Source organism: Diceros bicornis, chromosome 34, assembly GCF_020826845.1.
Source record: "Diceros bicornis minor isolate mBicDic1 chromosome 34, mDicBic1.mat.cur, whole genome shotgun sequence".
Taxonomy (NCBI): Eukaryota; Metazoa; Chordata; class Mammalia; order Perissodactyla; family Rhinocerotidae; genus Diceros; species Diceros bicornis.
Window position 1 is genome coordinate 21122443 of NC_080773.1, and position 17359 is coordinate 21139801.

The following is a 17359-nucleotide window of genomic DNA, read 5'->3' on the forward strand; positions in this document are numbered from 1 at the left end:
TTAAGTAGAATCATTAAGCTGTATACCTTAAACTTATGCAATGCAGTAGGTCAATTATGTCTCAATAAAAGCAAAAAAAGAAAAAACAAACGAAAAACCTAAATTAAGTCCAGACAGTCAATCGGTTGACATGTCTATTGAACACCTTTTAGTGTATCTGATACCAAGCTTCTTAAGCTCATGTTCATGTGCCCGATGTGCAGTAAGCCAATCACTGAGACACTGGTGCTTGGAGATGGAGAAAGGTTCATTCGAATTGGCCAAAACGAGAAGGCAAGGAGGACAGGTTCTCTCAAATTCACCTTAACAAGAAAAGAAAGCAGGGGCTTTTGTAGAGCTAAGGGGCTTGGCAGGAGGAGTTTCAGAGAAACAAAGGGGAAATCCATGTTTCACTCCCAATAAGCCCGTGGACAATGCGACTTCTGGGAATCTGGGGGCTGGTTATCCGGTGAGCATAACTTCCTTGAAGGCATTCTCTTTCTTCTGTAAAACAAGCTCATAAATCCTTGTGACCCTTGAGTCACCCCTCAGGTTAAATAAGAAAACAGAAAATTGACAAGATTAACTTCTTGTCATAACGAAGTGGTAAGGTAATCTTACTGAATATTTACAGTAACCCTCAGGTACCTGGCTTCAATCCCCACTGTCTTTTTTCCTTTCCTCATTCTTGTAGGAAGGGGGGTGTCAATCGTTCTGGCTACTTCCTGCTGAAGGGAGGTGAAGATGGGAAACTGAGGAATAAAAATTTTCAACCTTAGGTTGAAAATACTTGGGCATTGGATTATATTTTGCATTATTAGAATGTTTGCACCTTGTTTAACAGTTTTAGTACAACATCGAAAAGCACATTTTATCATCAAATATCCAGTCAGAAGGGTAAGAAGTGTACACAACTCAAATTTTAATAGTCCCTGAAGAATACATTTAATCCCTTGTGGAATCCAAGAGAACAGTCTTGAAAACCAGTCTAGACATTATAAACCAGAATTATCAAGGGGTCCTCATGGTCATGCACTGAATAACGTTTGGGATGACATATCCAACTTCTAGAAAGATTACTTGCCTTTGCCAACATCTGAGAAATTCTAATAATCCAACTGTCTTTCCAGGCTTGGGAGTCAAAGTCAATGAGAAAGCATAATAGCCAGTTACATATAGAAAACAAAAACCTCAAATACAATTTACAGAACTAGAATCGAATATCCACAAGTGTGTATTACAGTTTCTACTGAAACATAATTTTTCTCTTTAAAATCACCCTCTTTTTTATTTTTATTTTTTTACCAAAGATAGCCAAATTGAGACTAATTGGTTGGCTTGGCCCAATTATTTACATAAGTACAGCAAGAATAGCAATTCATCATATAGGTTCTTTTGAATCTACTTTGCTGCAACTTTTTATAAGGACTCGCAGAAAGAACTTTAAAGGCCTCTCAAGGCCAAGAAAGCCAATCCAAAGACTTGTTATCAGACTCCCTCTGCAAAACCCATAGATTTGAGTGATTTCCTCTCTTCTCTTGAGATTCTCCAAAATATCCTGAAGTTCTCTGCACCTGCCAGGGAAGTGACCTTCTTTACTCACCTGGTAAGGTTGCTGGGAACCCTGGAAGCAAGATACCAGGCCAGTATTTCCAAGTGGCTTTATTTCATAAAGTCCACCTTTCTCCCTCAGCCATTTGGTCATATCTGAGTCTATGCATGTTTCTCTCAAATGTGACATTCCAGTCAAAGCTTGGTAATATTACCAGTGTTTCCAATTGTGTCCCATTACAAGGAGAACAGATTCTTATTGAACTTATGCAAATAACTATATTGCCACGAGAATAAGTATTTTCATTCACTAAGAATTTCTAAATTCGGGAAGGATAAGGTAGGGAGAAAAAGATAAATGTTTCAATTCTGCTTACAAAGATATAATTTACAAACTGCTATAAGCCATAGTTAGCTTAAGAGAAAAGACAAAATGGTTTTCTTAAATCTGAAAAAACGAAACATTAAAAATCAGCAATATTTCAAATGAAAAAGTCATAAAAATTATAATCATCTTCATCAGTTCAGTTAGTCCCATAACTCTTTTATCTTTTGTTAGCAGTTTCATGAAGTCATCAGTTTCTCCATCAGAGTTCTGTAATTTCTCATCCAGTTCAGTTTTATGATCTGAAAGTTCATCAGAAACTTGTATTCCAGAGTAAGTGTCAGAGTCCTTTCCATGAATCTCTCTGAAAATGAGGACATGCCTATTTCAATCACACCAACAAACTTAAACAAGCTTTCATTTGCCAAAGATCACTTACTTTAAACAGTTAAATAGAGCTCTTAATTTTGGCTATACCATCCGGAGGTAGAAAAATATCTCACACTGTATGGGCTCAGGCAACCCCATCGACTTCCTTTAGTACATTTAACGAATATTGTCTGAAGGGCAGATTTATATGCTGTTTTACAATATCAATACTGGGGGAATGTTTCCCCCAGTGAGACACAATGTCTATCCCCACAATACAATTTATAACACAATCATGCAAAAGAGCTGTAGTCACTTACTTCCATCAATGCTTAGACCTCCAGGCATAGCTTTCATTAGGAAATCACCCACAAGTCTTATAATATTGGGTAGATGAGGCATTCCCACCCAGACATAATGTCCATTTTCACAACACACTCATGCAAAGTTGATATAAACTCTTTATATATAATTAGCTCAAACATTCCAACCTTTATACTCTTATCAACATTTATACTTTTAGATTTTTTTCAATTTAATTGTAGCCTGAGTCAGAGTCTGAAGGCTAGTCATTATTTTCTTGTATTTCCTTTTTAATTTGGTCTTTTCATAGGTACCAATAAAACAATTATGATGAGAGCTCTCTAAAAATTTTTCCAATTTAGAAGTTTTTCCAATTTAAGGATCCATCATCGGGCCATTTTCTCCAGTCTTAAGAATATTGTGGCCATGTGATATTGTAAAAGAATATCACCTTTTACCTTTTCATAGGCTTGTAGCTAAAAGTTACCCAATTTTGGAGAATGTAACAGGAGGCTAGAGGTGGGGGGTCAATTTAGTGTTCCCCACAGCTGACTTGCACCCAGGACAAATGCACCCACACAAAGATAGAATCTGACTCCTGACAAATGCAAAACCAAAAGTAGACCCAAGTCCAATGTGTTTCTCCACTCCAAGCAAGCATTTCTCTGAGGGTGCCTGACACCAGCGGGAAGGAGGGAGCAGCAGGGCAGGGCCCCTGGGCAAAGAAGCCCAGGCAGCTGCTGGGGGCCACTGATCACTCAACCCCTAACCGAGGCCAACCAGCCACAGGCATGCGACTCCTGGTGGTTCCCCAAAATTAATAGTGACCCTCTTAATCTCAAGTTTGTGTGCCTGATGTGCAGTAGGCCAATCACTGAGACATCAGTGCTTGGAGGTGGAGAATCGTTTATTCCAATTGGCCAAAGTGAGAAGATGGAAGAATAGGTTCTCTCAAATCTGCCTTAACAAGAGAAGAAAGCAGGGGGTTTTATAGAGCTAAGGGGCTCTGGAGGTGAAGTTTCAGAGAAACAAAGGGGTCACTCCTGATAAGCCCCTGGGCAATCTGACTTTTGGACATCAATGGCAGTTGGGTGCTGGTTATCTGGCGATGGTAACTTCCTGGAAGGCATTCTCCTTCTTCTGTAAAACAAGCTCATAAATCCTTGTGACCCTTGAGTCACTCCTCAGGTTAAACAAGAAAACAGCAAATTGACAAGATCAACTTCTTTTCATAACAAGGTGGAAAGGTAATCATATTGAATATTTACAATAACCCTCGGGTACTCTCTATCTTTTTTTTTTGTTTCCTGACAGTTTATTTGGTGAAAGAATAAGGTAGTTTGTCCTGTAATATTCCACAAAGACTGTGCCTTTGCCAAAGACGTGTCCACCATGTGGCTGAACCTGATTCTCTGTTTCCAGTCAATTGCTTCCTGTTTACAGTAAATCGATGAAAGAGTGACATCAAGGGTCTTTCCACCAGGAAGCACACAACGCCCAGCTGTCTTCCCAGTGGCCATGTTGGTGGCCCTTGATGGTTATGGGTGAGATCCATTCATTCATTTGGCTCAAAAAGTGGTAATAATGTAATTCTGGATTTTTTGGGGTTTTTTTTGGTTTTTTGTGTGAGGAAGATCGTCCCTGAGCTAACATCTGCCAATCCTCCTCTGTTTTTGCTGAGGAAGACTGGCCCTGGGCTAACATCCATGCCCATCTTCCTCTACTTTATATGAGACGCCACCACAGCATGGTTTGACAAGCGGTGCATCAGTGTGCACCCGGGATCCGAACCCGCGAACCCCAGGCCGCCACAGCGGAGCGCGCGCACTTAACTGCTTGTGCCACCCGGCCGGCCCCGGTAATAATGTAATTCGTCCTCTGTTTTTCTATCTTTATTATTTGGACTACTTCTATACAAAAAAAACACCTGTCTGTCTCAACTAAGTGAATAACCTGAGGTCTAGTTCTTATGTGAATTTGAAGGAAGGATAAATTGTTGAGTCTTTATCATTTTTTTTTTAGCCAGATTTCATAATACACACTGGTTTGTCTATTCTTTTCCTGTTCCTGGGTAACAAATGTTAAAAAATAAAATCCAACTGAGCAAATTTTAAAGATCTTACTGGCTTCATTCAACGATTCATGGACTGGGAAGAATCCAGTCTAGCAGAAAGAAAGGACCACTGAAGAGCTGTACAAGGCAAGAGATTTTAGGAGAAGGGAGCAGGAACAGGGGAGTTATGTTAGGCAAGAAGGCAGCTTGGTTATTGCAAGGTCACCTTCCATTAGAGGATGGGAGGGGCCTACCAGGCAGATGACCTGACTAGTGCTGAGCAGATTCCTGGTTGATAGGTTTAGGATTCCATTTCTGGGAGAGCTGAAACTGTCACTGAGTGAAATCTTGCTTTGGTGATGATGTGGGACTTAGCATAAGGGACTCTGTTTGGGGCATGTGGCCTTGTTTTTAACAGAAGAGAGCTGTCTCCACACACCACCCAGAGAAGAATCAGATCCATCCTCCTCACTGTCCCACGTGCTTCTCACCTGGGCTCTCACATCCTCTGTGTGCTTCCTCGTCTAGGCTTCGACCACCACCAAACACAGCACAGCAGCGACAGTGGACACAGCGAGAGGAGCCGCAGCAGGAGCAGCCGCACAGGAAGCGCTCTGACCTTGAGTTCCTGGAGGTCACCATGAAATGGGCTTCGATTATACCCAGTGGGCCTTCTTCATACGAGGATCCTACACTGACTCTGCTCTAGCTCCCTGGACCCCGAGGGCTCCCCCAGTTCCTCACCAGAGACTGCAGGGACCGTGGTGTTCAGCCCGCAGTGTCCCACGTGGCAGGCAAACCTCTGCTCCTCTCCAGGGAGGCTCCGAGTGTCCACCCAGGTCTGGTAGGTCCCGTCCCCACTGGGCAGGCTGACCGCAGGCCCAAAGGTGTCCTGGTGCGTGGGCTCCCCATACCGAAGCCAGGTCAGGGTGGCACCCCGAGGATAGAAGCTAAAAGCCCAGCACCTCAGGATGACCTTGCCCAGCAGGTTCTTACTGCGGGTCACAGTCACTGACGGGTGATCTGGGGGGAGACAAAGCAGAGTTCAGTGAGGCCAAGGACGCTCCCTCCTTCCACTGCAGGGAAACCAAGAGCAGGAACCAGCCAGCCCTTAGAAATGACCCGTGCACATTCACCCCCAGCCACCCCTCCAGGGGGGCTACGTCCCCAGTGGAGAGAGGACTGTGGGAGGCCCCCACGCTGCTCCAACAGCTCCAGGACCCTCTGAGGGGGTCCGGCCCTCGCCCACATGGAGAGCCTGAGAGGAGAGGAACTCCCTGCTCTCAGGGGCCAGTGGATCCACCTGAAGATGCTTAGCACACGGTTTTGAAGAATTTGTAGGCACGGATGGGGCAGAGGCGCTGCTCTGCTCTACAGGGAGTGAGCATCCATCCTCGGTGATGCACCTCCTTCCTCCCCAACAGAATCAGCTCCACATGCTCCAGGGGGCGATGGACGGACTGTCCACAAGGATGGCCAGCTGGCCCCACGGCCCGATTCTTTTGTCCTGGGCCTTACATTCCTCTGGGGACCTCTGGCTGATTATAGGGGTTTTCATTGCCCACTCTACCCACCCCCACCCCGCACACCAGTATCCACTCTTTCGTTTTATTTTCTGTCACAAGACTTAGACAAGGAGGAAACTTGAAACTGGACTTTTCTAAAAGCAGAAGCAGAACAAAAGTGGCATGAACCTGGTAATGACTCTGGATGATTTGCATTTGAATATGTGACCCTTGCTGCACAGCTGGAATATTCTGTTCTATCTTGGCTCCCAGCCAAGTTGACCCCATCTTAGGGCCTTTACCAAGGAGTTCAAACCAAGATGTCACCCCCACTCAAAGTCAACATCACAGAGAATGAGGGTCTTGGAGAGAAAAGGTTTCCTTCTCCTGCCTGCCTAGGGCCTGAGGTCTGAGATCCAGGCCCACATCCTGGGACTCTCCACTTCTCCATCTGATGGACCAGCAATGGGTCCAGAGGAGACCCCTCAGCCACCAACATGGGTGTGCCTCTCCGACAATTCAGTCAGAACTCATCACTTAACCTAAGGCCAGGGCAGGACAGCCACTCAGAGAACAGCAGGGAAGTTCTCTTCCTTGTAGGAACCAGGGGAAGACACAGTGGGTGGACCCTTTCCACCAGGGTCAGTACCTGTATTCTCCAGGAGGCCCCTCCGGGAGGCCAGGTATCTCCAGAGTTGGGCAGGACAAGTCACACGCAGGAAATCCTTAACCAGATCAGCCCTGGGACCTTGGGTCTCCCAGAGCTTCTTGATGTGCTGGGCTGAGGGCGAGGCCAACGTCCAAGTGAGGGTCTGTGAGTTGAAGGTGAGGAAGTCCTGCCCTTTGTAGCCCAAGCGCCAGAAGCCTCTAGTGCTGTCTCCCTGGAGCTCACAGCCCAATGTGGCCTGGAGGGAGTGAAGGCCTGGCACACCCCAGGCAGTGACCCGTCACCTCACTGTCGCAGAACCTCTCCACCCAACAGGACTCCAGCCTACAGGGGTATGTCGTCTCCTCCACCCACATCTGAGGAACCTGGTGCAGTCTCAGGGGGACCTCACCTCTCTGTGCAATTCCAGCCTTGCTGTGCCCTCCCCTCCCCCTGCTGCAGGATAAACAGGGCAGGGACCAGACTCAGACCCACGTGCCCCTGGCTCTGCCCCCACTCACCTGAGCCCTGGCCCTGCTGGCCCATGATCTCTGTCAGCAACTGTCTGAGATGCTGCTCCTTCTCCTTCAGGTCCTTGGTTTCTCTCTCCCAGGTCTCAGTTCCCAGGTCCATCTAGATCCCTAGACCCTGGGGCGCTGCCCTGTGGCTCTGGCCATCATAGCGCAGGAAGAGCTCATAATCAAAGTACCCCAGGGCCAGGAACTGGGGCTTCCCAGGCCTGTCCAGGGACAGGGCCATGAGGTCGTAGCGGAGAGTGTGGGTTTCTGCGGGAGGAGAACATGTGGGTGATTCGCCCTGCCAAGTTCAAGGTTTCTAACAGCTGCCTCTGTCTTGAGTCATTTAAATGAGGCTGTTCTGTCCTGACACATCCCAGAGGTGAATGCAAGGAACCAAGCAGAGTGTTTTGTGATGGACAGGACGAGAGGAAGAGTGGGTCAGGCAAAAAGATTAGGGTGGAAAGAGATTAGAGAGGCATTAGGAGAGGAAAGAGAAAGCAAAATTATATTTGGACAGAGACAGAAGCAGAAATCACTGAGAGATCACAGCTGCACAGGGCAGGAGACTGGAAGCCTCCGAGAGGCAGAACAGAAATTTCCCATGCTCTTCTAGACCCAGAAGAGAAGAACTGTCAGCCTCTCGGGGGAAACCTCTAAAGGCCACAGTGCCGATTACGGAATCCTTCTAGAACTGTGACCTTGTGCTGACCCAGGTAGATCCCAAGTGAATTGAGGCCATAAGGCCCTTGTATTAACTGCTGAAGCGAGGAAAAGAATAAACCTTTCCTGGGCAGCAAGTAGCATCAACTGAAGCCAAGAAGGTGTATTGTATGTAAAGTCCAGGATTCAACGTGAATTTGTTGACCTCCAAAGAGGCAGGAACACAAGACTCGTAATCAAGATATTGAGGGGATGCCAGAGAATTGGTGCCGACCTGCAAACGATCCCGATGTTGGTATTAGCAGAAAAAAATTTTACTATTAGTATGTTTAAGAAAATAGAAGAAAATGGGCAAAATATTTGAAAGGAAAGAGGATTTCACCAGAGAGCTGAAGGGTATAAAAATAACATGGGGATTCTAGAAATGAAATACACAATATCTGAAGTTTTGAATTCACTGGGTGGGATCTGCAGCAGACTAGACAGAGAAAAACAGGATTAATGAGCTGGAGGATGGGAAAATGGCATACACAAAAACAGAAGCTTAGAGAAATATGAATGGAGAAAAAGGGAAAGCTAAGCATAAGTGACATGTGCGACCCTCTCATCTATACACTGGAGTTTCAGGAGAGAAGAGAGAAAATGCAACACTGGCATTATTCAAGGACATAATAGCCAAGAATTGTCCAGGACAGATGAAAGACATCAACACCAGGTTCAGGAAGCTCTCAGCTTTAAGCAGGATAAACAGAAACAAAGCCACCTGAGAACATCACGGCCAAAATATTGAACAGCTGAGACAGAGAGAAACATTGCAAATAAAAACGCCCAGAGAAAATAAAACACATTACTTTTAGGGGGCATTTTATAAAACCATCAGAGCTGACTTCTCAACAGAAATGATGGGAAGCAGAACACAAAGAAACGACATCTTCCAAGTGCTGAGATAAAATCATCGCCAACTTACAAATCTAAAGCCAGGAAAAATACTATACTGGAAGGAAGTCAAAACAAAGGTGGTTTAAGAAAAAAAATGTGCATAGTCGCTGCTATCAGGTCTGCACTGAAGGACAAACCAATGGGAGCTCTTCAGGCAGAGGAAATGTTATCCCAGAATGAAAGAAGCAAATCCAGGTAGGAAGCCCAAAGACCAACTGTGTGAGTAGATCCGAGAAATATTGAAGGAACAGAACCACCATTTTCCTGTTCTGTGGAATTTAAAGTATATGTACAACTAAAGTTTATGACAACAATAATGTGAGAATTTGGGGGGTGAGAAATGGAGTTTAAAGGTCTAGCAATATCTGGGAATTGTTATAAGTCATAACTAGTACTTGACTACAATACTAATACAGATTATAATCTCTAAAATGACCACTGTGAGAAAAGTAAGAGATGTACAATTAACAATTAATAGAAGAAAGAAATGGAGTAATGAAAAATCTAGATATCCAAAAGAAGGAAAGAAAAGGAGAAAAAAGGGAACAAATAGATGGGCTGAAGAGAAGATATAGAGCGAGATGGTGGCTATAAACCCAAACATAACAGTAATTACATTAATGTGAGTGGACTAAAAACCCCACGTAAAAGAATAAGGTTATCGGATTAAAAGGTTAAAAGAAAAAATCACAAAATCAAATTATGTGGCTTATAAGAGTCACACAAAGACATCAGAAGACTGAAATGGAAAGGATGGAAAAACGATATAAACGTAAGCTCTACCCAGAAGAAGGCTGGCATCGCTGCACTAACATCAGAGCAGGTTTTAAGACAAAAAGCAGTATTTAAGAGAGGCCCATGCAACGGGAGATTTCACCATCATAAACCTGTATGTTTCCAATTATGCAGCTTTAGAATACATAAAGCAAAATTAGCAAAACTAAAAGGAGAGACAGATCCAAAACACTTCGAGAGATGTTAACACCTCCCTTACAATAACCAGAGAACAAGCAGACATAAAATCCCTAAGGTACACAATCTGAGCCACAGAATTAACCTGACACAGTTGACTCACACGGGTTTGACGGCAGTCTATATGCGCACATGGAACATTTGGTAAAATCAGCCTGAAACATGAAGAGTGATTCAATAAGTGTCAGAGGATTGAAACCATTCAGAATATGTTATCTGACCATTGTGGTAATAAGCTAGAAATCAATTTTAGAAAAAGACATCTAGAAAACTCCCAATTGCTTGGAAATTAAACAGCACACTTGATATTATCGATGGATCAAAGAAGAAATCATAACGGAAATTACAAAATATTTTGAACTGAATGAGAATGAAAACAATCCATATTGCACCTTGGGAGTGCAGCTAAAGTAGTGACTGGAGAACAATTAACAGCCTTAAATGCATATATTAGAAAAAAAGTAAAACTAAATAGTGAACCCTCTCAGCTTCAATCTCAAGAAATTAGAAAAAGAACATAAAACACATAACAAAAGTCAAAAGATGTAATAAAGATAAAAGGAGAAATTAGTGAAGTAGAAAATTACGTACAATAAAAATGGACAAATTTCTGAGATAAAAATTCACCTTACCAAAGCTGATATAAGAAGAAAAAGTCAATAGTCCCTTAACCATTAAGAAATTAAGGCTATGATTAAATATTTCCCAGGCAAGAAAACTGCAAGATCAGATGGCTTCATGGTTAATTCTAATAAATGTTTAAGATTAAAACAATAGTCTTATACGAACTGTAGCAGAACATGGAACATGTGAGAGTGTCACTGACTAGGCCCCTCTAGAAACTCAAAGGTGGGTCTGGAAGCAATTAACTGTTTTTCCAAGTTGTTTCTTTTCCTTCTCTCTGTCTTTTTTTTTTTTTTTGCAAGGAAGATAAGCCCTGAGCTAACATCCGTTGCCAATCCTCCACTTTTTGCTGAGGAAGATTGGCCCTGGGCTAACATCTGTGCCCTTCTTCCTCTACTTTATATGGGACGCCGCCACAGCATGGCTTGACAAGCGGAGCAACAGTCTGTGCTCTGATCTGAACCTGTGAACCCCGGGCCACTGAAGCGGAGCGCAAACTTAACCACTACACCAACCCCAATGTAACCACCAACCATCCTGTAACTGACGAAGCTTCACCACAGAGCTATACACATGACCTTAGCCTTATTTTTAATGCAAAGATCTCTCCAGGAAGAGCTAGGCCTCATTACGTGGAAGGATGTTCTCCAGCTGAGCCTGTGCAAGTGAATACCTGCCTCTCCCTTTTGAAAGTTCATTCCCCAACAGAAATAAAAGTTCCTGCTTCCCTTTGTTCAGGGACGCCATGACTTAGGAAATGATTCCTCATGGCTTCCCATTTGCTACAAACACACTTTACTTTGTGAGACAACTTCCACTGGTGTAGAGTCTTATTTAACTCACCAGGAGGCGAGCCCACTTGGTTAGGTAACAATGTTACCTCCCAACATGGGGCCTCTGCTCCCTGTAAGACAGGCCGATAGTCAAGAGGCAAGGTGGTAGGAGAAAATGGACTTTTTATTACAGCTTGCTAGCAAGAGGGAAGATGGCCAACTCATGTTCAAAAGAACCATCTCAAGGGGGCACAAAATCTTACAGCAGTTATATAGGCCATCGGGTTATTGGGGAGGGAGTTAGGAATGTTGACCTTCTGGTGTTACAGACTGGGAGCCACACCAGATCTTTCAGTTTTCACTGATGATGGCTATCAGCATACACTCTCTGTTGGGGGGTCATCACATTCCTAAGGAACTCAAAAAAAACAAAGTTATCATCTTATCACAGCTGGGAGGTGCATGCACAAGCAGGGGTCATAACCAGTCCAGTTAGACCTCCTGGAGGGTGCAGATTCAGCTTGGTTAGTTTGTCAGAGGTCATTCAAAGCTACGATAGGGTTTCTCTTCTACAATGGCTTCCCTTATGTCAACCTTGTCTTGAGCCAGTGTCAACAAGAGCACCCGAGATATGTTTCATAAGGCCAGCACAAATCTGATGCCTCCCAAGACCCTCATCTGCCTCCCTGCCTGTCCACCTCCCCAGACCTTTACCACCCCATACTGCAGCTCCTCAGACACCTGCCCCCTTCTGAGGACCCCAGATACTCACCATCGTCGCCCATGGCTCCCAAATACCAGCTTCCCTGCTGATCTCCTTCCCCCTTCACGAGGACCACACACACACACACACACACACACACACTCACTCACGTGCCATCCCCCTCCATGGTCGCCCACCTGCTCCTTGCTACTTCCCTCACTCACTTCTAGTTTCATCGCAGCACCCCCCACACTTCCTGTCTCCACACTGCCTCCTCCAGACCCTCACCTGCCTCCCTGCCTTCCCCAGAGACCCTCACCGTCCCCCACCATGGACCCCAGGCACTCACCTGGCTCCCTGCGGACACCCCATCCAGACATCGCCCCCCCGCGGAGTGCCTCGGGGACTCACCGCCCCCCTCTCCACGTGTCTCGGGGAACCCTCACCGTCCTCCCTGCCCGCCTCCTCCCAGGCCCAGAGACACTCACGTGCCCCCTGCGGACCCTCAGTCCCAGGACACACGGCGCCCACACCACCACCCTGGGGACCCGCCAGACCCTCCCCACATCCCCTCTCCCCGCCGCCGCGCCCCTCAAACACTCCTGCCCCCTTCGGTAGAGCCCCCTGCAAGCCCGCCCTCCGCAAGTCCTAACGTCCCCTCTCCTCCCGCCAGCCCCACACAGAGCCCGGTCCCCCATCCGCACTCAGACTCCCCCCATCCCCCACCGCCGCCCAGGCGCTCACCAGGGGGGAACCCCCGCGACTCCTCCAGCAGCAGCAACAGGAGCAGCAGGTGGCTCAGGGCTCTGGGGTCCCCGGGGAAAACCATCCCCATTCCTGTAGAGGTCTGGGTGAATAATTTGAAAGCAATTGTTTTCAGCATGCGGTTTCGTTTTCGATCTTGTGAAAGACTAACGGCCCACCCCACCCTACTCTGATTGGGTGTATGGAGAGCCCCAGAGGCCCCCAGGACCCCACCTCGACATCAGCTCTGCCCAGGACCCCAAGTCTGTGCCTCAAGGGTCCCAGATTACCTCTGGCTGAAGGCGGAGGGACTGAAGTCTGTCTGGTCTTGGGTGTTCAGGGTCTCTGTGCCCCCCACCCACGGCCCGTCTGAGTCCAGCCCTGTGTCTGCCCAGCTGTGGCTGCCCCTGCCGAGGACAGACCGCATCCCACAACAGGGTGGGGTCTGCTGTGTGTGGAGCTCAGAAGCTCCTTCCCCACAAGCTGAGTTACGGAACTCAAGTCTCCCTACCCCCGACCCGTCCCCTCAGACTAAGCCCCTCCTCCTCTCCTTTCTCCCCTAGGTAAAGGAAGTGGGAGGGTCTCAGCCCCCTAAGGAGGTCAACAGTCAGGGCTGAGGCTTTTCCTCCAGGGAAGTGAGCCTGGCAGGCAGGCTGTGAGCAGAGGAGGGACTTGCAGTCTCTCCCAGGACAAGATCCTACTGCTGTGGGGAGGGTCTCACCATCACCAGGTCCAGCTGGGGGGCCCTGGGAGAGGGTCTTTGGGACAAGATCCTGCTGTGAGGGAGGGTCTGGGGCCTGGTGGAGGCCAGGGGGTCAGGGAGGAGGCTGCAGAAGGAAAGTGGCAGAGATGCTGTTGCTTGGTGAGTGTGTTGGTGTGTGGGGGGCCCCAGGGGAGGGGATTCTGGGGGGGTCTGAAAGAGCTCCAGTAGGGGGCGCTGTGCAGGTGAGAAGGGAAGGCGTCTGGGGCCTGCAAGCCCAGGGAAGCCGACAGTGAGCCTCGAGGGGCCTCCACAGGCCTCAGGCCTCAAGACCAACGTGACAGGAGCAAGTGGACGCCCCTGAGGGCAGACCCCTCCAGGCCCAGAAACCCCCCAAGTCCCTCAGGCCCACATTCATGGTGATGGGGTGGGGAGGAGAGATGCATCTCATGTCAGAAGGGGAGGCTGAGACCCTTCCCCAGCAGGGGGGCCCCACGGGGCACTGCTGTGCAGAAACTTCACATGAGGAGGACACAGGGGTGGGGGAGACAGTTGGAAGGGAAAGAGGTTTGCAAAGAACTTCAGGCAGCAATTCTGGAAAGTTACTATGTGAAGATGCAAACATCCAGTCAGACACACGTGGAAAACAGTGCTTTCATCCATCATCCATCCATCCATCCATCCATCCATCATCCATCCATCCATCCATCCATCCATCCATCCTTCCATCCATCCATTTATTCATTCACTATTCCATGAGCATCTGCTTTGTGCTCAGCCCTGAGCTAGATGATGCTGGGGACACATGGTGACTTAGGCCCAGGCCCTGTCCTTCTGAGTCTTTCCGTCCAGTGGAGAACACAGGCTGGATGGGAGGAGATCAGAGGTGTCTAGCTGCAGGAGGGGACTTGTGAGATGAGATTTTAAGAATGGGAGAGAACTGTGACTATTTCAGAGAGGCTGAACACTGGGAGGGCAGAGGGCAGGCAGGGAGAGAGGCCAGCAGGGGAGGTCACCTTGTGGGGCTCCATGAGGACTGTGGATTTTATCCTAGTGCACCGGGAGCCACGGATGCGTCATAAGCAGGAAATGGAAGTGGTCGTCAGATAGGTAGGTAGGTAGACATGAGCAGAGGATTGTGGCTGGAGACCTTGCTGCATCAGTGAAGCGTCTTGCTGGCATCCCACAAGATGCAGATAAAGGGGAACTGAGACCTGCCTGACACCACCAGTGAGTCTGAGGCCATCAACTGTGACGATAAAAATAATGGGTGCGCAAACAGCACACATAAAGCCTTCTGCTGTACACCTCTAGAGGACACTGACTTTAATTTACATACAAATTCCACGTGCATTAGCTCCCCTTCTGAGGGGGATGACTGCCATGACAGTTCCTGAGAATGCCCTTGAACATCAAGAACTCCCCCTCCCAATGTGTGGGTGGGGGAAAAGCCATTATTGGCAGATAACCACATAATGCTAATTCCCTTCTAAACAGCCCAAATAAAAATAAAACTAACCCAAGACTCGGGGCTGATGCGCTCTCTGGCAGTGCCAGCTCCTCACTTGGAGTGTATCTGACCTTTCTTCTAGTAAATCTTTGCTTGCTTGCTGTTGCCAGTGTGTCGGTGTCTGAATTCCCGTCTTACGCTGCTGACCAAGAACCTGGGCAACCTGACTCTCCAGTCGAGTTACAGTCAGATTTGTGGCACGTCCCCATGTCTGTCTGCTGTGAGGAGGGTGGACACGGAGTTGAGACAGGAGACAGGAGACCAGGCAGGAGGCTGCTGTAGCAGAAACAATTGTGCAGTTGCCAGAGTCCTAAACGTCTGAGTTCTCTCCATGGGGAGCAGGGGCAGCACACGCCCCGCCCAGCCCCATCTCTCCCTGCTCTTTTAGCCTCCTGTCTCTACAGCTGCAGATAGAGCAGTGGTTTCCAAACCTCTATTAGGTTGTAAAAAAAGTTGAGTAGTTCCTACCTGTTATGGTTTCAAAATTTGAAAGAAAAAAACAGATTAGAAAATACAAGAGTGTGCACTACAGAGAATCTTATCGATTGTTGTTTAAAGAAACTTTCTTTTGGACTGTGTGCAAGCCGCATGATGCTGTGATATCAGTTCTTCCTGGGGAGTGGAAGTCAAACAGTTAGTAAGCAGAGGGATGGAGATGGCTCCAGCCCCGGGCTCACCTCCTTTCCTAAGAGCCACTGACTTAAACTACCCATCATGTCATCCAGGAAGGGATCCAGCTGTCATTTTCTTGGTTCTAGGCGTTTCCTGAATAGGCTGCAGGCTGGCTTGGAACCCAGCCTGGTTGTCTGTGCTGTGAAGAGAGTGAGGTTGATCCTGGAGCCAGGGTCAGAGAGAGGAGCCCGGTGCCCAGGGCAGGGCTGGAGTTGGCGTCTCTGGGGCAGGAGGAGCCCAGCTGGAGCCTGGAGCCTGGTCTCTCAGGGTGGCTGAGTCAGGCTCTGAGGCAGGAATGTGGAGGGAGACAGGACAGGGCAGGGGCTCAGAGGCTGTGCTGGAGGGCAGTGGCTGGTCCTGAGATGTGTGGACACTGAGATCGCTAACTCAACAGCACTGAGGCCTTGGAGTCAGGCAGCCCTGGTTTCAAATCCTACCTCTGCCCCTCCTCAAAGTGTCGAAGACGCCCTTACAGATAGCCTTGTTCAACTTTCTGTAACCAAGAGGGAGACACCTTCTGGATGTTTCTCTCTGATAGCTTTCAAGCCACAGGCGCTCCCTTCAGCCTCACTTCCTGGCCAGCTCTGAAAGTCTGCAGGCTCCCTCCCTTCACCCCTACAGGAAGTTCAAACCATAAGAAACAAGACCTGACCCACTCCTAGCCAAAAATAAAAGCCAAAGCTAATGATCCCACTTTCCTCCGGATGAAACCTGAGCCTTCTCCTTGGGGAATCCTATTGTTGTCTTCTGTGTGTGTAATAAACTTTATTTCATGTACATTAGTGCTCCTATGTCATTCCTCCTGATCACCATATACATTCCTGCTTGAGGGGCTGTTCTGCATCCAGCAGGGATCACTAGTCACCACAAACCACCACCACCAGCAGCAAAAATCCTACAGCCAGCTGCCTCTGCTCTGCCCAGTCTCGTTGTCACTGTCGAGGGACCAGTCAGCTGCCTCTACTGCACTTAAAACTCTGTGACACCAAAGACTAGCCCTGCCAGGGTCACAGCCATGTGCCCAGGTGTTGGAGACTCTGTCTCCTCCAGACACCAGAGGACACTCACGTTCTCATGGGAAATAAGAGATGTAGAAACCCCATTGGTTGAATTCCCTCTGCTCAGTTTCCTCTGTGTAGGGAAGATCCTGATAGGAGGCCCCTCTGTGGATGACAGACACAGTCTGGACTGGACTCAGACAACAAGCACCCAGCCAGTGGCCTCCATCAGTCCTAGAACCAGCCCTCTGGAAAGGGCGAGCAGGCCCTGGTGTCAGGCACCCTATCAAACCCCAAGAAAGACGTTCCCACAGCTCCTGGGTGGTGCTGGGAGATCTGCGCTTCTGGAATGTGAAAGACAGAAGGAAATTGTGTTTCCTCCAGTCACAGCCTTTCTCATTGGCTGACCCTTTGCCCTGGGAGCTAAATAGGCTGAAACCTCCTCCTGGCAGCACTGGGGTATTATTTCCATCTTCCTGAGGGAGCCCCTCCAGGGGACAGGCAGGGACATGGAGGAATTTCGGCTGTGCAGGGAAGAGGTCAACTATGCAGGACTGGGACTGCCCGGTGCCTCAGGCCCTGTCTCCTGCTTGCTGATGGGGTGAGGGCAGGTTGCTTTTCGCTCCTCCTGTGTTCTTTGGTTTCAGGCCTGATTCCTGTTTCCTGCAACAGGGCTTTCCGTGGCCACCACCTGGACGTTCACACGAGATCCTTTCCCTGCTTAACATGCTCGGCATCAGCGCTAGCAGCAAACAGACACCACGCAACCCAATAGAAGTAGGAGCTGCTTTAGAATAGAGAATGAGAGGCTGATA

General features: G+C 47.9%; 1 pseudogene; it reads right to left on the reverse strand.

Moving 5' to 3' along the window:
• Positions 1 to 229: 229 nt before the first annotated feature.
• LOC131397026 (MHC class I-like protein MILL1) lies at positions 230 to 12786 on the reverse strand (annotated as a pseudogene).
• Positions 12787 to 17359: the final 4573 nt, after the last annotated feature.